The following is a 19,120-nucleotide window of genomic DNA, read 5'->3' on the forward strand; positions in this document are numbered from 1 at the left end:
TTTTTTTCACCTTTTTAGACCCTAATGTACACAAAAACCTCATATTTTCAGTTCCCATAACAACATTCATCGTTTGATAAGATTTCCAAAGCCGCAGTACCATGTACTCGCACACAAAAAAAAATACCTACAAAAATATTTTTTTTAATGTTGAAAAAACACCATTTAGCGTCGCTGGAATGAGGCCGGAATATTTTTTATATGCAAAATACTTGATTTGGAAGGTTTAAAGTGTGTGCAGAAGACCTTTCTGCAGCAAAAAGGCACGCGTGCCAACAACACGCGGTGTTCCCAAGCGGTCCCCCATCTAAGTACTAACCGCGCCCGACGATGCTTGATTTCGGTGATCGGACGAGAACCGATATTTTCATCGTGGTATGGTCGTTGGCGAAAACTTACCTACCTGAGTTCCACCTAATCAATCCTTATCAATTACCTTTTCTTAGAAGTATCTTTTACTTTTCGATTTCCCAGACATGGTTTTCCCACTGAAAACACTATTCTACCTGCTTACCTGTACGAAAATACAGACATTCAAAGCAATAAAATCACTTTTTTACCTGTTTACCTGTAGAAAATATAATTTTTACCTGTGTTTGCAGAAATTCAAGGTAATTTATGGTTTTTCAACTGAAAAAGCTGTCTTACCTGCCCATCTGTAGGAAAACCCGTGTTTCACCTGTATTTGCAGGAATTAAGGACATTTTCAACAAAACGTTGCATACCTTGAGGGGCACTGATAAGGAAAATTCAAAATTCATTTTTTTCACCTTTTTAGACCCTAATGTACACAAAAACCTCATATTTTCAGTTCCCATAAGAACATTCATCGTTTGATAAGATTTCCAAAGCCGCAGTACCATGTACTCGCACACAAAAAAAAATACCTACAAAAATATTTTTTTTAATGTTGAAAAAACACCATTTAGCGTCGCTGGAATGAGGCCGGAATATTTTTTATATGCAAAATACTTGATTTGGAAGGTTTAAAGTGTGTGCAGAAGACCTTTCTGCAGCAAAAAGGCACGCGTGCCAACAACACGCGGTGTTCCCAAGCGGTCCCCCATCTAAGTACTAACCGCGCCCGACGATGCTTGATTTCGGTGATCGGACGAGAACCGATATTTTCATCGTGGTATGGTCGTTGGCGAAAACTTACCTACCTGAGTTCCACCTAATCAATCCTTATCAATTACCTTTTCTTAGAAGTATCTTTTACTTTTCGATTTCCCAGACATGGTTTTCCCACTGAAAACACTATTCTACCTGCTTACCTGTACGAAAATACAGACATTCAAAGCAATAAAATCACTTTTTTACCTGTTTACCTGTAGAAAATATAATTTTTACCTGTGTTTGCAGAAATTCAAGGTAATTTATGGTTTTTCAACTGAAAAAGCTGTCTTACCTGCCCATCTGTAGGAAAACCCGTGTTTCACCTGTATTTGCAGGAATTAAGGACATTTTCAACAAAACGTTGCATACCTTGAGGGGCACTGATAAGGAAAATTCAAAATTCATTTTTTTCACCTTTTTAGACCCTAATGTACACAAAAACCTCATATTTTCAGTTCCCATAACAACATTCATCGTTTGATAAGATTTCCAAAGCCGCAGTACCATGTACTCGCACACAAAAAAAAATACCTACAAAAATATTTTTTTTAATGTTGAAAAAACACCATTTAGCGTCGCTGGAATGAGGCCGGAATATTTTTTATATGCAAAATACTTGATTTGGAAGGTTTAAAGTGTGTGCAGAAGACCTTTCTGCAGCAAAAAGGCACGCGTGCCAACAACACGCGGTGTTCCCAAGCGGTCCCCCATCTAAGTACTAACCGCGCCCGACGATGCTTGATTTCGGTGATCGGACGAGAACCGATATTTTCATCGTGGTATGGTCGTTGGCGAAAACTTACCTACCTGAGTTCCACCTAATCAATCCTTATCAATTACCTTTTCTTAGAAGTATCTTTTACTTTTCGATTTCCCAGACATGGTTTTCCCACTGAAAACACTATTCTACCTGCTTACCTGTACGAAAATACAGACATTCAAAGCAATAAAATCACTTTTTTACCTGTTTACCTGTAGAAAATATAATTTTTACCTGTGTTTGCAGAAATTCAAGGTAATTTATGGTTTTTCAACTGAAAAAGCTGTCTTACCTGCCCATCTGTAGGAAAACCCGTGTTTCACCTGTATTTGCAGGAATTAAGGACATTTTCAACAAAACGTTGCATACCTTGAGGGGCACTGATAAGGAAAATTCAAAATTCATTTTTTTCACCTTTTTAGACCCTAATGTACACAAAAACCTCATATTTTCAGTTCCCATAAGAACATTCATCGTTTGATAAGATTTCCAAAGCCGCAGTACCATGTACTCGCACACAAAAAAAAATACCTACAAAAATATTTTTTTTAATGTTGAAAAAACACCATTTAGCGTCGCTGGAATGAGGCCGGAATATTTTTTATATGCAAAATACTTGATTTGGAAGGTTTAAAGTGTGTGCAGAAGACCTTTCTGCAGCAAAAAGGCACGCGTGCCAACAACACGCGGTGTTCCCAAGCGGTCCCCCATCTAAGTACTAACCGCGCCCGACGATGCTTGATTTCGGTGATCGGACGAGAACCGATATTTTCATCGTGGTATGGTCGTTGGCGAAAACTTACCTACCTGAGTTCCACCTAATCAATCCTTATCAATTACCTTTTCTTAGAAGTATCTTTTACTTTTCGATTTCCCAGACATGGTTTTCCCACTGAAAACACTATTCTACCTGCTTACCTGTACGAAAATACAGACATTCAAAGCAATAAAATCACTTTTTACCTGTTTACCTGTAGAAAATATAATTTTTACCTGTGTTTGCAGAAATTCAAGGTAATTTATGGTTTTTCAACTGAAAAAGCTGTCTTACCTGCCCATCTGTAGGAAAACCCGTGTTTCACCTGTATTTGCAGGAATTAAGGACATTTTCAACAAAACGTTGCATACCTTGAGGGGCACTGATAAGGAAAATTCAAAATTCATTTTTTTCACCTTTTTAGACCCTAATGTACACAAAAACCTCATATTTTCAGTTCCCATAACAACATTCATCGTTTGATAAGATTTCCAAAGCCGCAGTACCATGTACTCGCACACAAAAAAAAATACCTACAAAAATATTTTTTTTAATGTTGAAAAAACACCATTTAGCGTCGCTGGAATGAGGCCGGAATATTTTTTATATGCAAAATACTTGATTTGGAAGGTTTAAAGTGTGTGCAGAAGACCTTTCTGCAGCAAAAAGGCACGCGTGCCAACAACACGCGGTGTTCCCAAGCGGTCCCCCATCTAAGTACTAACCGCGCCCGACGATGCTTGATTTCGGTGATCGGACGAGAACCGATATTTTCATCGTGGTATGGTCGTTGGCGAAAACTTACCTACCTGAGTTCCACCTAATCAATCCTTATCAATTACCTTTTCTTAGAAGTATCTTTTACTTTTCGATTTCCCAGACATGGTTTTCCCACTGAAAACACTATTCTACCTGCTTACCTGTACGAAAATACAGACATTCAAAGCAATAAAATCACTTTTTTACCTGTTTACCTGTAGAAAATATAATTTTTACCTGTGTTTGCAGAAATTCAAGGTAATTTATGGTTTTTCAACTGAAAAAGCTGTCTTACCTGCCCATCTGTAGGAAAACCCGTGTTTCACCTGTATTTGCAGGAATTAAGGACATTTTCAACAAAACGTTGCATACCTTGAGGGGCACTGATAAGGAAAATTCAAAATTCATTTTTTTCACCTTTTTAGACCCTAATGTACACAAAAACCTCATATTTTCAGTTCCCATAAGAACATTCATCGTTTGATAAGATTTCCAAAGCCGCAGTACCATGTACTCGCACACAAAAAAAAATACCTACAAAAATATTTTTTTTAATGTTGAAAAAACACCATTTAGCGTCGCTGGAATGAGGCCGGAATATTTTTTATATGCAAAATACTTGATTTGGAAGGTTTAAAGTGTGTGCAGAAGACCTTTCTGCAGCAAAAAGGCACGCGTGCCAACAACACGCGGTGTTCCCAAGCGGTCCCCCATCTAAGTACTAACCGCGCCCGACGATGCTTGATTTCGGTGATCGGACGAGAACCGATATTTTCATCGTGGTATGGTCGTTGGCGAAAACTTACCTACCTGAGTTCCACCTAATCAATCCTTATCAATTACCTTTTCTTAGAAGTATCTTTTACTTTTCGATTTCCCAGACATGGTTTTCCCACTGAAAACACTATTCTACCTGCTTACCTGTACGAAAATACAGACATTCAAAGCAATAAAATCACTTTTTTACCTGTTTACCTGTAGAAAATATAATTTTTACCTGTGTTTGCAGAAATTCAAGGTAATTTATGGTTTTTCAACTGAAAAAGCTGTCTTACCTGCCCATCTGTAGGAAAACCCGTGTTTCACCTGTATTTGCAGGAATTAAGGACATTTTCAACAAAACGTTGCATACCTTGAGGGGCACTGATAAGGAAAATTCAAAATTCATTTTTTTCACCTTTTTAGACCCTAATGTACACAAAAACCTCATATTTTCAGTTCCCATAAGAACATTCATCGTTTGATAAGATTTCCAAAGCCGCAGTACCATGTACTCGCACACAAAAAAAAATACCTACAAAAATATTTTTTTTAATGTTGAAAAAACACCATTTAGCGTCGCTGGAATGAGGCCGGAATATTTTTTATATGCAAAATACTTGATTTGGAAGGTTTAAAGTGTGTGCAGAAGACCTTTCTGCAGCAAAAAGGCACGCGTGCCAACAACACGCGGTGTTCCCAAGCGGTCCCCCATCTAAGTACTAACCGCGCCCGACGATGCTTGATTTCGGTGATCGGACGAGAACCGATATTTTCATCGTGGTATGGTCGTTGGCGAAAACTTACCTACCTGAGTTCCACCTAATCAATCCTTATCAATTACCTTTTCTTAGAAGTATCTTTTACTTTTCGATTTCCCAGACATGGTTTTCCCACTGAAAACACTATTCTACCTGCTTACCTGTACGAAAATACAGACATTCAAAGCAATAAAATCACTTTTTTACCTGTTTACCTGTAGAAAATATAATTTTTACCTGTGTTTGCAGAAATTCAAGGTAATTTATGGTTTTTCAACTGAAAAAGCTGTCTTACCTGCCCCATCTGTAGGAAAACCCGTGTTTCACCTGTATTTGCAGGAATTAAGGACATTTTCAACAAAACGTTGCATACCTTGAGGGGCACTGATAAGGAAAATTCAAAATTCATTTTTTTCACCTTTTTAGACCCTAATGTACACAAAAACCTCATATTTTCAGTTCCCATAACAACATTCATCGTTTGATAAGATTTCCAAAGCCGCAGTACCATGTACTCGCACACAAAAAAAAATACCTACAAAAATATTTTTTTTAATGTTGAAAAAAACACCATTTAGCGTCGCTGGAATGAGGCCGGAATATTTTTTATATGCAAAATACTTGATTTGAAGGTTTAAAGTGTGTGCAGAAGACCTTTCTGCAGCAAAAAGGCACGCGTGCCAACAACACGCGGTGTTCCCAAGCGGTCCCCCATCTAAGTACTAACCGCGCCCGACGATGCTTGATTTCGGTGATCGGACGAGAACCGATATTTTCATCGTGGTATGGTCGTTGGCGAAAACTTACCTACCTGAGTTCCACCTAATCAATCCTTATCAATTACCTTTTCTTAGAAGTATCTTTTACTTTTCGATTTCCCAGACATGGTTTTCCCACTGAAAACACTATTCTACCTGCTTACCTGTACGAAAATACAGACATTCAAAGCAATAAAATCACTTTTTTACCTGTTTACCTGTAGAAAATATAATTTTTACCTGTGTTTGCAGAAATTCAAGGTAATTTATGGTTTTTCAACTGAAAAAGCTGTCTTACCTGCCCATCTGTAGGAAAACCCGTGTTTCACCTGTATTTGCAGGAATTAAGGACATTTTCAACAAAACGTTGCATACCTTGAGGGGCACTGATAAGGAAAATTCAAAATTCATTTTTTTCACCTTTTTAGACCCTAATGTACACAAAAACCTCATATTTTCAGTTCCCATAAGAACATTCATCGTTTGATAAGATTTCCAAAGCCGCAGTACCATGTACTCGCACACAAAAAAAAAATACCTACAAAAATATTTTTTTTAATGTTGAAAAAACACCATTTAGCGTCGCTGGAATGAGGCCGGAATATTTTTTATATGCAAAATACTTGATTTGGAAGGTTTAAAGTGTGTGCAGAAGACCTTTCTGCAGCAAAAAGGCACGCGTGCCAACAACACGCGGTGTTCCCAAGCGGTCCCCCATCTAAGTACTAACCGCGCCCGACGATGCTTGATTTCGGTGATCGGACGAGAACCGATATTTTCATCGTGGTATGGTCGTTGGCGAAAACTTACCTACCTGAGTTCCACCTAATCAATCCTTATCAATTACCTTTTCTTAGAAGTATCTTTTACTTTTCGATTTCCCAGACATGGTTTTCCCACTGAAAACACTATTCTACCTGCTTACCTGTACGAAAATACAGACATTCAAAGCAATAAAATCACTTTTTTACCTGTTTACCTGTAGAAAATATAATTTTTACCTGTGTTTGCAGAAATTCAAGGTAATTTATGGTTTTTCAACTGAAAAAGCTGTCTTACCTGCCCATCTGTAGGAAAACCCGTGTTTCACCTGTATTTGCAGGAATTAAGGACATTTTCAACAAAACGTTGCATACCTTGAGGGGCACTGATAAGGAAAATTCAAAATTCATTTTTTTCACCTTTTTAGACCCTAATGTACACAAAAACCTCATATTTTCAGTTCCCATAACAACATTCATCGTTTGATAAGATTTCCAAAGCCGCAGTACCATGTACTCGCACACAAAAAAAAATACCTACAAAAATATTTTTTTTAATGTTGAAAAAACACCATTTAGCGTCGCTGGAATGAGGCCGGAATATTTTTTATATGCAAAATACTTGATTTGGAAGGTTTAAAGTGTGTGCAGAAGACCTTTCTGCAGCAAAAAGGCACGCGTGCCAACAACACGCGGTGTTCCCAAGCGGTCCCCCCATCTAAGTACTAACCGCGCCCGACGATGCTTGATTTCGGTGATCGGACGAGAACCGATATTTTCATCGTGGTATGGTCGTTGGCGAAAACTTACCTACCTGAGTTCCACCTAATCAATCCTTATCAATTACCTTTTCTTAGAAGTATCTTTTACTTTTCGATTTCCCAGACATGGTTTTCCCACTGAAAACACTATTCTACCTGCTTACCTGTACGAAAATACAGACATTCAAAGCAATAAAATCACTTTTTTACCTGTTTACCTGTAGAAAATATAATTTTTACCTGTGTTTGCAGAAATTCAAGGTAATTTATGGTTTTTCAACTGAAAAAGCTGTCTTACCTGCCCATCTGTAGGAAAACCCGTGTTTCACCTGTATTTGCAGGAATTAAGGACATTTTCAACAAAACGTTGCATACCTTGAGGGGCACTGATAAGGAAAATTCAAAATTCATTTTTTTCACCTTTTTAGACCCTAATGTACACAAAAACCTCATATTTTCAGTTCCCATAACAACATTCATCGTTTGATAAGATTTCCAAAGCCGCAGTACCATGTACTCGCACACAAAAAAAAATACCTACAAAAATATTTTTTTTAATGTTGAAAAAACACCATTTAGCGTCGCTGGAATGAGGCCGGAATATTTTTTATATGCAAAATACTTGATTTGGAAGGTTTAAAGTGTGTGCAGAAGACCTTTCTGCAGCAAAAAGGCACGCGTGCCAACAACACGCGGTGTTCCCAAGCGGTCCCCCATCTAAGTACTAACCGCGCCCGACGATGCTTGATTTCGGTGATCGGACGAGAACCGATATTTTCATCGTGGTATGGTCGTTGGCGAAAACTTACCTACCTGAGTTCCACCTAATCAATCCTTATCAATTACCTTTTCTTAGAAGTATCTTTTACTTTTCGATTTCCCAGACATGGTTTTCCCACTGAAAACACTATTCTACCTGCTTACCTGTACGAAAATACAGACATTCAAAGCAATAAAATCACTTTTTTACCTGTTTACCTGTAGAAAATATAATTTTTACCTGTGTTTGCAGAAATTCAAGGTAATTTATGGTTTTTCAACTGAAAAAGCTGTCTTACCTGCCCATCTGTAGGAAAACCCGTGTTTCACCTGTATTTGCAGGAATTAAGGACATTTTCAACAAAACGTTGCATACCTTGAGGGGCACTGATAAGGAAAATTCAAAATTCATTTTTTTCACCTTTTTAGACCCTAATGTACACAAAAACCTCATATTTTCAGTTCCCATAAGAACATTCATCGTTTGATAAGATTTCCAAAGCCGCAGTACCATGTACTCGCACACAAAAAAAAATACCTACAAAAATATTTTTTTTAATGTTGAAAAAACACCATTTAGCGTCGCTGGAATGAGGCCGGAATATTTTTTATATGCAAAATACTTGATTTGGAAGGTTTAAAGTGTGTGCAGAAGACCTTTCTGCAGCAAAAAGGCACGCGTGCCAACAACACGCGGTGTTCCCAAGCGGTCCCCCATCTAAGTACTAACCGCGCCCGACGATGCTTGATTTCGGTGATCGGACGAGAACCGATATTTTCATCGTGGTATGGTCGTTGGCGAAAACTTACCTACCTGAGTTCCACCTAATCAATCCTTATCAATTACCTTTTCTTAGAAGTATCTTTTACTTTTCGATTTCCCAGACATGGTTTTCCCACTGAAAACACTATTCTACCTGCTTACCTGTACGAAAATACAGACATTCAAAGCAATAAAATCACTTTTTTACCTGTTTACCTGTAGAAAATATAATTTTTACCTGTGTTTGCAGAAATTCAAGGTAATTTATGGTTTTTCAACTGAAAAAGCTGTCTTACCTGCCCATCTGTAGGAAAACCCGTGTTTCACCTGTATTTGCAGGAATTAAGGACATTTTCAACAAAACGTTGCATACCTTGAGGGGCACTGATAAGGAAAATTCAAAATTCATTTTTTTCACCTTTTTAGACCCTAATGTACACAAAAACCTCATATTTTCAGTTCCCATAACAACATTCATCGTTTGATAAGATTTCCAAAGCCGCAGTACCATGTACTCGCACACAAAAAAAAAATACCTACAAAAATATTTTTTTTAATGTTGAAACACCATTTAGCGTCGCTGGAATGAGGCCGGAATATTTTTTATATGCAAAATACTTGATTTGGAAGGTTTAAAGTGTGTGCAGAAGACCTTTCTGCAGCAAAAAGGCACGCGTGCCAACAACACGCGGTGTTCCCAAGCGGTCCCCCATCTAAGTACTAACCGCGCCCGACGATGCTTGATTTCGGTGATCGGACGAGAACCGATATTTTCATCGTGGTATGGTCGTTGGCGAAAACTTACCTACCTGAGTTCCACCTAATCAATCCTTATCAATTACCTTTTCTTAGAAGTATCTTTTACTTTTCGATTTCCCAGACATGGTTTTCCCACTGAAAACACTATTCTACCTGCTTACCTGTACGAAAATACAGACATTCAAAGCAATAAAATCACTTTTTTACCTGTTTACCTGTAGAAAATATAATTTTTACCTGTGTTTGCAGAAATTCAAGGTAATTTATGGTTTTTCAACTGAAAAAGCTGTCTTACCTGCCCATCTGTAGGAAAACCCGTGTTTCACCTGTATTTGCAGGAATTAAGGACATTTTCAACAAAACGTTGCATACCTTGAGGGGCACTGATAAGGAAAATTCAAAATTCATTTTTTTCACCTTTTTAGACCCTAATGTACACAAAAACCTCATATTTTCAGTTCCCATAACAACATTCATCGTTTGATAAGATTTCCAAAGCCGCAGTACCATGTACTCGCACACAAAAAAAAATACCTACAAAAATATTTTTTTTAATGTTGAAAAAACACCATTTAGCGTCGCTGGAATGAGGCCGGAATATTTTTTATATGCAAAATACTTGATTTGGAAGGTTTAAAGTGTGTGCAGAAGACCTTTCTGCAGCAAAAAGGCACGCGTGCCAACAACACGCGGTGTTCCCAAGCGGTCCCCCATCTAAGTACTAACCGCGCCCGACGATGCTTGATTTCGGTGATCGGACGAGAACCGATATTTTCATCGTGGTATGGTCGTTGGCGAAAACTTACCTACCTGAGTTCCACCTAATCAATCCTTATCAATTACCTTTTCTTAGAAGTATCTTTTACTTTTCGATTTCCCAGACATGGTTTTCCCACTGAAAACACTATTCTACCTGCTTACCTGTACGAAAATACAGACATTCAAAGCAATAAAATCACTTTTTTACCTGTTTACCTGTAGAAAATATAATTTTTACCTGTGTTTGCAGAAATTCAAGGTAATTTATGGTTTTTCAACTGAAAAAGCTGTCTTACCTGCCCATCTGTAGGAAAACCCGTGTTTCACCTGTATTTGCAGGAATTAAGGACATTTTCAACAAAACGTTGCATACCTTGAGGGGCACTGATAAGGAAAATTCAAAATTCATTTTTTTCACCTTTTTAGACCCTAATGTACACAAAAACCTCATATTTTCAGTTCCCATAACAACATTCATCGTTTGATAAGATTTCCAAAGCCGCAGTACCATGTACTCGCACACAAAAAAAAATACCTACAAAAATATTTTTTTTAATGTTGAAAAAACACCATTTAGCGTCGCTGGAATGAGGCCGGAATATTTTTTATATGCAAAATACTTGATTTGGAAGGTTTAAAGTGTGTGCAGAAGACCTTTCTGCAGCAAAAAGGCACGCGTGCCAACAACACGCGGTGTTCCCAAGCGGTCCCCCATCTAAGTACTAACCGCGCCCGACGATGCTTGATTTCGGTGATCGGACGAGAACCGATATTTTCATCGTGGTATGGTCGTTGGCGAAAACTTACCTACCTGAGTTCCACCTAATCAATCCTTATCAATTACCTTTTCTTAGAAGTATCTTTTACTTTTCGATTTCCCAGACATGGTTTTCCCACTGAAAACACTATTCTACCTGCTTACCTGTACGAAAATACAGACATTCAAAGCAATAAAATCACTTTTTTACCTGTTTACCTGTAGAAAATATAATTTTTACCTGTGTTTGCAGAAATTCAAGGTAATTTATGGTTTTTCAACTGAAAAAGCTGTCTTACCTGCCCATCTGTAGGAAAACCCGTGTTTCACCTGTATTTGCAGGAATTAAGGACATTTTCAACAAAACGTTGCATACCTTGAGGGGCACTGATAAGGAAAATTCAAAATTCATTTTTTTCACCTTTTTAGACCCTAATGTACACAAAAACCTCATATTTTCAGTTCCCATAAGAACATTCATCGTTTGATAAGATTTCCAAAGCCGCAGTACCATGTACTCGCACACAAAAAAAAATACCTACAAAAATATTTTTTTTAATGTTGAAAAAACACCATTTAGCGTCGCTGGAATGAGGCCGGAATATTTTTTATATGCAAAATACTTGATTTGGAAGGTTTAAAGTGTGTGCAGAAGACCTTTCTGCAGCAAAAAGGCACGCGTGCCAACAACACGCGGTGTTCCCAAGCGGTCCCCCATCTAAGTACTAACCGCGCCCGACGATGCTTGATTTCGGTGATCGGACGAGAACCGATATTTTCATCGTGGTATGGTCGTTGGCGAAAACTTACCTACCTGAGTTCCACCTAATCAATCCTTATCAATTACCTTTTCTTAGAAGTATCTTTTACTTTTCGATTTCCCAGACATGGTTTTCCCACTGAAAACACTATTCTACCTGCTTACCTGTACGAAAATACAGACATTCAAAGCAATAAAATCACTTTTTTACCTGTTTACCTGTAGAAAATATAATTTTTACCTGTGTTTGCAGAAATTCAAGGTAATTTATGGTTTTTCAACTGAAAAAGCTGTCTTACCTGCCCATCTGTAGGAAAACCCGTGTTTCACCTGTATTTGCAGGAATTAAGGACATTTTCAACAAAACGTTGCATACCTTGAGGGGCACTGATAAGGAAAATTCAAAATTCATTTTTTTCACCTTTTTAGACCCTAATGTACACAAAAACCTCATATTTTCAGTTCCCATAAGAACATTCATCGTTTGATAAGATTTCCAAAGCCGCAGTACCATGTACTCGCACACAAAAAAAAATACCTACAAAAATATTTTTTTTAATGTTGAAAAAACACCATTTAGCGTCGCTGGAATGAGGCCGGAATATTTTTTATATGCAAAATACTTGATTTGGAAGGTTTAAAGTGTGTGCAGAAGACCTTTCTGCAGCAAAAAGGCACGCGTGCCAACAACACGCGGTGTTCCCAAGCGGTCCCCCATCTAAGTACTAACCGCGCCCGACGATGCTTGATTTCGGTGATCGGACGAGAACCGATATTTTCATCGTGGTATGGTCGTTGGCGAAAACTTACCTACCTGAGTTCCACCTAATCAATCCTTATCAATTACCTTTTCTTAGAAGTATCTTTTACTTTTCGATTTCCCAGACATGGTTTTCCCACTGAAAACACTATTCTACCTGCTTACCTGTACGAAAATACAGACATTCAAAGCAATAAAATCACTTTTTTACCTGTTTACCTGTAGAAAATAAAATTTTTACCTGTGTTTGCAGAAATTCAAGGTAATTTATGGTTTTTCAACTGAAAAAGCTGTCTTACCTGCCCATCTGTAGGAAAACCCGTGTTTCACCTGTATTTGCAGGAATTAAGGACATTTTCAACAAAACGTTGCATACCTTGAGGGGCACTGATAAGGAAAATTCAAAATTCATTTTTTTCACCTTTTTAGACCCTAATGTACACAAAAACCTCATATTTTCAGTTCCCATAACAACATTCATCGTTTGATAAGATTTCCAAAGCCGCAGTACCATGTACTCGCACACAAAAAAAAATACCTACAAAAATATTTTTTTTAATGTTGAAAAAACACCATTTAGCGTCGCTGGAATGAGGCCGGAATATTTTTTATATGCAAAATACTTGATTTGGAAGGTTTAAAGTGTGTGCAGAAGACCTTTCTGCAGCAAAAAGGCACGCGTGCCAACAACACGCGGTGTTCCCAAGCGGTCCCCCATCTAAGTACTAACCGCGCCCGACGATGCTTGATTTCGGTGATCGGACGAGAACCGATATTTTCATCGTGGTATGGTCGTTGGCGAAAACTTACCTACCTGAGTTCCACCTAATCAATCCTTATCAATTACCTTTTCTTAGAAGTATCTTTTACTTTTCGATTTCCCAGACATGGTTTTCCCACTGAAAACACTATTCTACCTGCTTACCTGTACGAAAATACAGACATTCAAAGCAATAAAATCACTTTTTTACCTGTTTACCTGTAGAAAATATAATTTTTACCTGTGTTTGCAGAAATTCAAGGTAATTTATGGTTTTTCAACTGAAAAAGCTGTCTTACCTGCCCATCTGTAGGAAAACCCGTGTTTCACCTGTATTTGCAGGAATTAAGGACATTTTCAACAAAACGTTGCATACCTTGAGGGGCACTGATAAGGAAAATTCAAAATTCATTTTTTTCACCTTTTTAGACCCTAATGTACACAAAAACCTCATATTTTCAGTTCCCATAACAACATTCATCGTTTGATAAGATTTCCAAAGCCGCAGTACCATGTACTCGCACACAAAAAAAAATACCTACAAAAATATTTTTTTTAATGTTGAAAAAACACCATTTAGCGTCGCTGGAATGAGGCCGGAATATTTTTTATATGCAAAATACTTGATTTGGAAGGTTTAAAGTGTGTGCAGAAGACCTTTCTGCAGCAAAAAGGCACGCGTGCCAACAACACGCGGTGTTCCCAAGCGGTCCCCCATCTAAGTACTAACCGCGCCCGACGATGCTTGATTTCGGTGATCGGACGAGAACCGATATTTTCATCGTGGTATGGTCGTTGGCGAAAACTTACCTACCTGAGTTCCACCTAATCAATCCTTATCAATTACCTTTTCTTAGAAGTATCTTTTACTTTTCGATTTCCCAGACATGGTTTTCCCACTGAAAACACTATTCTACCTGCTTACCTGTACGAAAATACAGACATTCAAAGCAATAAAATCACTTTTTTACCTGTTTACCTGTAGAAAATATAATTTTTACCTGTGTTTGCAGAAATTCAAGGTAATTTATGGTTTTTCAACTGAAAAAGCTGTCTTACCTGCCCATCTGTAGGAAAACCCGTGTTTCACCTGTATTTGCAGGAATTAAGGACATTTTCAACAAAACGTTGCATACCTTGAGGGGCACTGATAAGGAAAATTCAAAATTCATTTTTTTCACCTTTTTAGACCCTAATGTACACAAAAACCTCATATTTTCAGTTCCCATAAGAACATTCATCGTTTGATAAGATTTCCAAAGCCGCAGTACCATGTACTCGCACACAAAAAAAAATACCTACAAAAATATTTTTTTTAATGTTGAAAAAACACCATTTAGCGTCGCTGGAATGAGGCCGGAATATTTTTTATATGCAAAATACTTGATTTGGAAGGTTTAAAGTGTGTGCAGAAGACCTTTCTGCAGCAAAAAGGCACGCGTGCCAACAACACGCGGTGTTCCCAAGCGGTCCCCCATCTAAGTACTAACCGCGCCCGACGATGCTTGATTTCGGTGATCGGACGAGAACCGATATTTTCATCGTGGTATGGTCGTTGGCGAAAACTTACCTACCTGAGTTCCACCTAATCAATCCTTATCAATTACCTTTTCTTAGAAGTATCTTTTACTTTTCGATTTCCCAGACATGGTTTTCCCACTGAAAACACTATTCTACCTGCTTACCTGTACGAAAATACAGACATTCAAAGCAATAAAATCACTTTTTTACCTGTTTACCTGTAGAAAATATAATTTTTACCTGTGTTTGCAGAAATTCAAGGTAATTTATGGTTTTTCAACTGAAAAAGCTGTCTTACCTGCCCATCTGTAGGAAAACCCGTGTTTCACCTGTATTTGCAGGAATTAAGGACATTTTCAACAAAACGTTGCATACCTTGAGGGGCACTGATAAGGAAAATTCAAAATTCATTTTTTTCACCTTTTTAGACCCTAATGTACACAAAAACCTCATATTTTCAGTTCCCATAACAACATTCATCGTTTGATAAGATTTCCAAAGCCGCAGTACCATGTACTCGCACACAAAAAAAAATACCTACAAAAATATTTTTTTTAATGTTGAAAAAACACCATTTAGCGTCGCTGGAATGAGGCCGGAATATTTTTTATATGCAAAATACTTGATTTGGAAGGTTTAAAGTGTGTGCAGAAGACCTTTCTGCAGCAAAAAGGCACGCGTGCCAACAACACGCGGTGTTCCCAAGCGGTCCCCCATCTAAGTACTAACCGCGCCCGACGATGCTTGATTTCGGTGATCGGACGAGAACCGATATTTTCATCGTGGTATGGTCGTTGGCGAAAACTTACCTACCTGAGTTCCACCTAATCAATCCTTATCAATTACCTTTTCTTAGAAGTATCTTTTACTTTTCGATTTCCCAGACATGGTTTTCCCACTGAAAACACTATTCTACCTGCTTACCTGTACGAAAATACAGACATTCAAAGCAATAAAATCACTTTTTTACCTGTTTACCTGTAGAAAATATAATTTTTACCTGTGTTTGCAGAAATTCAAGGTAATTTATGGTTTTTCAACTGAAAAAGCTGTCTTACCTGCCCATCTGTAGGAAAACCCGTGTTTCACCTGTATTTGCAGGAATTAAGGACATTTTCAACAAAACGTTGCATACCTTGAGGGGCACTGATAAGGAAAATTCAAAATTCATTTTTTTCACCTTTTTAGACCCTAATGTACACAAAAACCTCATATTTTCAGTTCCCATAACAACATTCATCGTTTGATAAGATTTCCAAAGCCGCAGTACCATGTACTCGCACACAAAAAAAAATACCTACAAAAATATTTTTTTTAATGTTGAAAAAACACCATTTAGCGTCGCTGGAATGAGGCCGGAATATTTTTTATATGCAAAATACTTGATTTGGAAGGTTTAAAGTGTGTGCAGAAGACCTTTCTGCAGCAAAAAGGCACGCGTGCCAACAACACGCGGTGTTCCCAAGCGGTCCCCCATCTAAGTACTAACCGCGCCCGACGATGCTTGATTTCGGTGATCGGACGAGAACCGATATTTTCATCGTGGTATGGTCGTTGGCGAAAACTTACCTACCTGAGTTCCACCTAATCAATCCTTATCAATTACCTTTTCTTAGAAGTATCTTTTACTTTTCGATTTCCCAGACATGGTTTTCCCACTGAAAACACTATTCTACCTGCTTACCTGTACGAAAATACAGACATTCAAAGCAATAAAATCACTTTTTTACCTGTTTACCTGTAGAAAATATAATTTTTACCTGTGTTTGCAGAAATTCAAGGTAATTTATGGTTTTTCAACTGAAAAAGCTGTCTTACCTGCCCATCTGTAGGAAAACCCGTGTTTCACCTGTATTTGCAGGAATTAAGGACATTTTCAACAAAACGTTGCATACCTTGAGGGGCACTGATAAGGAAAATTCAAAATTCATTTTTTTCACCTTTTTAGACCCTAATGTACACAAAAACCTCATATTTTCAGTTCCCATAACAACATTCATCGTTTGATAAGATTTCCAAAGCCGCAGTACCATGTACTCGCACACAAAAAAAAATACCTACAAAAATATTTTTTTTAATGTTGAAAAAACACCATTTAGCGTCGCTGGAATGAGGCCGGAATATTTTTTATATGCAAAATACTTGATTTGGAAGGTTTAAAGTGTGTGCAGAAGACCTTTCTGCAGCAAAAAGGCACGCGTGCCAACAACACGCGGTGTTCCCAAGCGGTCCCCCATCTAAGTACTAACCGCGCCCGACGATGCTTGATTTCGGTGATCGGACGAGAACCGATATTTTCATCGTGGTATGGTCGTTGGCGAAAACTTACCTACCTGAGTTCCACCTAATCAATCCTTATCAATTACCTTTTCTTAGAAGTATCTTTTACTTTTCGATTTCCCAGACATGGTTTTCCCACTGAAAACACTATTCTACCTGCTTACCTGTACGAAAATACAGACATTCAAAGCAATAAAATCACTTTTTTACCTGTTTACCTGTAGAAAATATAATTTTTACCTGTGTTTGCAGAAATTCAAGGTAATTTATGGTTTTTCAACTGAAAAAGCTGTCTTACCTGCCCATCTGTAGGAAAACCCGTGTTTCACCTGTATTTGCAGGAATTAAGGACATTTTCAACAAAACGTTGCATACCTTGAGGGGCACTGATAAGGAAAATTCAAAATTCATTTTTTTCACCTTTTTAGACCCTAATGTACACAAAAACCTCATATTTTCAGTTCCCATAACAACATTCATCGTTTGATAAGATTTCCAAAGCCGCAGTACCATGTACTCGCACACAAAAAAAAATACCTACAAAAATATTTTTTTTAATGTTTAAAGGGGGACGGGGGACCGCTGTGACATCGGATTTTAAAATTATAAATTCTTGATCTTAAAAAAACATGTCCGTGAGAAGACTGTGACATTTATTTTTAAAATAATAAAATGTGTATTTGGATAACATTTTCATGGGACCGCTGTAAAAATCACTAATCTCTAAAAAAGGATCACTTTGCCATTAATTTGAAAAAGGAATAAGAAACGATAGTATCTCTGGTTGCCAATGATGGCATGGAATAATAAGTCTTGTGATTGTTATTTAATTGTTTAAACGTGTTTTATTAACTTAACTCAAATGATTTTCGATACAATTTTACTTTTTTTGTATTGTTGTTCTGTACCATACTGAAAGAAACGTCATTATATCATGTTAATTTAAAAATTACATATTATCCTTAACAAGTATTCTATATTTGTACCTCCTCTTACCCTTTCAAAATATGTTATGGCTACCATTGCGTCAATCCCAAACTCTCAAACTCTTTAATTAACATTTTTACATAGGAACCAAAAAGATAATGATATTTAATCGTTTTAGTCCAAGGTGTATTCTGTCCGTTGATTTTGTTACCTATAAAATTGGAACATGGGATCTGAAATACAAAAAGAAACATTTAGTTTTATGATCAAAACCATTATGAACTATTTAGGGACTACATCTTTGATTTTAAGTCCAAGTCCAGTTCCAAAAACAAAAAAATATTAAATACAAAAAAATTAAGTGTAGTTATTCCGCTTCCACAATTAAATTTTCATGACATTAATTAGTCAAATATTAAATTAAAAATACTAAGAAATACGATAGTACTGCATAAACACAAGATTGCAAGAGGCATGGTGGTATCTTGCGAATACAAGGGCGGGCAATAACTCCGAGAGTCAACTCCATCAAAGCAAATCCCCTTCTATATGAATCACTCCTCCAGCTTATCGACAGATTGAGGTCACGACGTCTATTATTTTATTTAAATCTTAGATACTACAAGTTGCTAGAAGAGTCTAAATTTATTCTGCATGCAGGTAAAGGGTCTCGTCATTATGTAAGGCGCTCCACTAATACTGAATATCCCAGATACACCATAGAGAGGGTAAAACAACAAATATCATTGTTTGGGGCTGCTTTTCCTACACATGCGTAGAAATATTAAAATATTACGGACTACTGTGCTACGAGGACATGTTACTAAAACGGACATTCCAGCATGACAACGACACGAAACATACCAGTAAGTTGGCAAAGGAATGGTTTAGGGCGAATGGAATTTAGGTTATGGAGTGGCCAGATCAATTTCTTGACATCAATCCCATTAAAAAACCTGTGTGCAGATATTAAGGAAACAGTTTGGCATGCTTGGCCCAAAAACAACAAAGAGCTTTGGGATGTAGTTCAGCACGCATGGCAGACATTGAAGGGATGTGAAGATCTTATAGGCTCCATAAAAAGGCAGTGTAAAGCTGTTGTGGTAGTGCTATTAAATATTAA

At 37.5% G+C, this 19,120-nt stretch overlaps 23 non-coding genes across 23 annotated transcripts; all 23 read right to left on the reverse strand.

Moving 5' to 3' along the window:
• Positions 1-270: 270 nt before the first annotated feature.
• On the reverse strand, positions 271-389 carry LOC129943543 (5S ribosomal RNA). The gene has a single exon (XR_008781269.1). It is a non-coding gene; the product is annotated as a 5S ribosomal RNA (ribosomal RNA).
• A 641-nt stretch (positions 390-1,030) lies between these two features.
• On the reverse strand, positions 1,031-1,149 carry LOC129943545 (5S ribosomal RNA). Its single transcript, XR_008781271.1, has one exon. It is a non-coding gene; the product is annotated as a 5S ribosomal RNA (ribosomal RNA).
• A 641-nt stretch (positions 1,150-1,790) lies between these two features.
• On the reverse strand, positions 1,791-1,909 carry LOC129943546 (5S ribosomal RNA). Its single transcript, XR_008781272.1, has one exon. It is a non-coding gene; the product is annotated as a 5S ribosomal RNA (ribosomal RNA).
• A 641-nt stretch (positions 1,910-2,550) lies between these two features.
• LOC129943547 (5S ribosomal RNA) lies at positions 2,551-2,669 on the reverse strand. The gene has a single exon (XR_008781273.1). It is a non-coding gene; the product is annotated as a 5S ribosomal RNA (ribosomal RNA).
• A 640-nt stretch (positions 2,670-3,309) lies between these two features.
• Positions 3,310-3,428, reverse strand: LOC129943548 (5S ribosomal RNA). Its single transcript, XR_008781274.1, has one exon. It is a non-coding gene; the product is annotated as a 5S ribosomal RNA (ribosomal RNA).
• A 641-nt stretch (positions 3,429-4,069) lies between these two features.
• LOC129943549 (5S ribosomal RNA) lies at positions 4,070-4,188 on the reverse strand. Its single transcript, XR_008781275.1, has one exon. It is a non-coding gene; the product is annotated as a 5S ribosomal RNA (ribosomal RNA).
• A 641-nt stretch (positions 4,189-4,829) lies between these two features.
• Positions 4,830-4,948, reverse strand: LOC129943550 (5S ribosomal RNA). Its single transcript, XR_008781276.1, has one exon. It is a non-coding gene; the product is annotated as a 5S ribosomal RNA (ribosomal RNA).
• A 642-nt stretch (positions 4,949-5,590) lies between these two features.
• LOC129943551 (5S ribosomal RNA) lies at positions 5,591-5,709 on the reverse strand. The gene has a single exon (XR_008781277.1). It is a non-coding gene; the product is annotated as a 5S ribosomal RNA (ribosomal RNA).
• Positions 5,710-6,351: 642 nt separating this feature from the next.
• LOC129943552 (5S ribosomal RNA) lies at positions 6,352-6,470 on the reverse strand. Its single transcript, XR_008781278.1, has one exon. It is a non-coding gene; the product is annotated as a 5S ribosomal RNA (ribosomal RNA).
• A 641-nt stretch (positions 6,471-7,111) lies between these two features.
• On the reverse strand, positions 7,112-7,231 carry LOC129943569 (5S ribosomal RNA). The gene has a single exon (XR_008781295.1). It is a non-coding gene; the product is annotated as a 5S ribosomal RNA (ribosomal RNA).
• A 641-nt stretch (positions 7,232-7,872) lies between these two features.
• LOC129943553 (5S ribosomal RNA) lies at positions 7,873-7,991 on the reverse strand. The gene has a single exon (XR_008781279.1). It is a non-coding gene; the product is annotated as a 5S ribosomal RNA (ribosomal RNA).
• A 641-nt stretch (positions 7,992-8,632) lies between these two features.
• On the reverse strand, positions 8,633-8,751 carry LOC129943554 (5S ribosomal RNA). The gene has a single exon (XR_008781280.1). It is a non-coding gene; the product is annotated as a 5S ribosomal RNA (ribosomal RNA).
• Positions 8,752-9,390: 639 nt separating this feature from the next.
• LOC129943556 (5S ribosomal RNA) lies at positions 9,391-9,509 on the reverse strand. Its single transcript, XR_008781282.1, has one exon. It is a non-coding gene; the product is annotated as a 5S ribosomal RNA (ribosomal RNA).
• A 641-nt stretch (positions 9,510-10,150) lies between these two features.
• On the reverse strand, positions 10,151-10,269 carry LOC129943557 (5S ribosomal RNA). Its single transcript, XR_008781283.1, has one exon. It is a non-coding gene; the product is annotated as a 5S ribosomal RNA (ribosomal RNA).
• Positions 10,270-10,910: 641 nt separating this feature from the next.
• On the reverse strand, positions 10,911-11,029 carry LOC129943558 (5S ribosomal RNA). Its single transcript, XR_008781284.1, has one exon. It is a non-coding gene; the product is annotated as a 5S ribosomal RNA (ribosomal RNA).
• Positions 11,030-11,670: 641 nt separating this feature from the next.
• Positions 11,671-11,789, reverse strand: LOC129943559 (5S ribosomal RNA). The gene has a single exon (XR_008781285.1). It is a non-coding gene; the product is annotated as a 5S ribosomal RNA (ribosomal RNA).
• A 641-nt stretch (positions 11,790-12,430) lies between these two features.
• On the reverse strand, positions 12,431-12,549 carry LOC129943560 (5S ribosomal RNA). The gene has a single exon (XR_008781286.1). It is a non-coding gene; the product is annotated as a 5S ribosomal RNA (ribosomal RNA).
• Positions 12,550-13,190: 641 nt separating this feature from the next.
• Positions 13,191-13,309, reverse strand: LOC129943561 (5S ribosomal RNA). Its single transcript, XR_008781287.1, has one exon. It is a non-coding gene; the product is annotated as a 5S ribosomal RNA (ribosomal RNA).
• A 641-nt stretch (positions 13,310-13,950) lies between these two features.
• Positions 13,951-14,069, reverse strand: LOC129943562 (5S ribosomal RNA). The gene has a single exon (XR_008781288.1). It is a non-coding gene; the product is annotated as a 5S ribosomal RNA (ribosomal RNA).
• Positions 14,070-14,710: 641 nt separating this feature from the next.
• On the reverse strand, positions 14,711-14,829 carry LOC129943563 (5S ribosomal RNA). The gene has a single exon (XR_008781289.1). It is a non-coding gene; the product is annotated as a 5S ribosomal RNA (ribosomal RNA).
• Positions 14,830-15,470: 641 nt separating this feature from the next.
• On the reverse strand, positions 15,471-15,589 carry LOC129943564 (5S ribosomal RNA). The gene has a single exon (XR_008781290.1). It is a non-coding gene; the product is annotated as a 5S ribosomal RNA (ribosomal RNA).
• A 641-nt stretch (positions 15,590-16,230) lies between these two features.
• LOC129943565 (5S ribosomal RNA) lies at positions 16,231-16,349 on the reverse strand. Its single transcript, XR_008781291.1, has one exon. It is a non-coding gene; the product is annotated as a 5S ribosomal RNA (ribosomal RNA).
• Positions 16,350-16,990: 641 nt separating this feature from the next.
• LOC129943567 (5S ribosomal RNA) lies at positions 16,991-17,109 on the reverse strand. The gene has a single exon (XR_008781293.1). It is a non-coding gene; the product is annotated as a 5S ribosomal RNA (ribosomal RNA).
• Between the last annotated feature and the right edge of the window lie 2,011 nt (positions 17,110-19,120).

This window comes from Eupeodes corollae, chromosome 1, assembly GCF_945859685.1.
Source record: "Eupeodes corollae chromosome 1, idEupCoro1.1, whole genome shotgun sequence".
NCBI classification, from domain to species: Eukaryota; Metazoa; Arthropoda; class Insecta; order Diptera; family Syrphidae; genus Eupeodes; species Eupeodes corollae.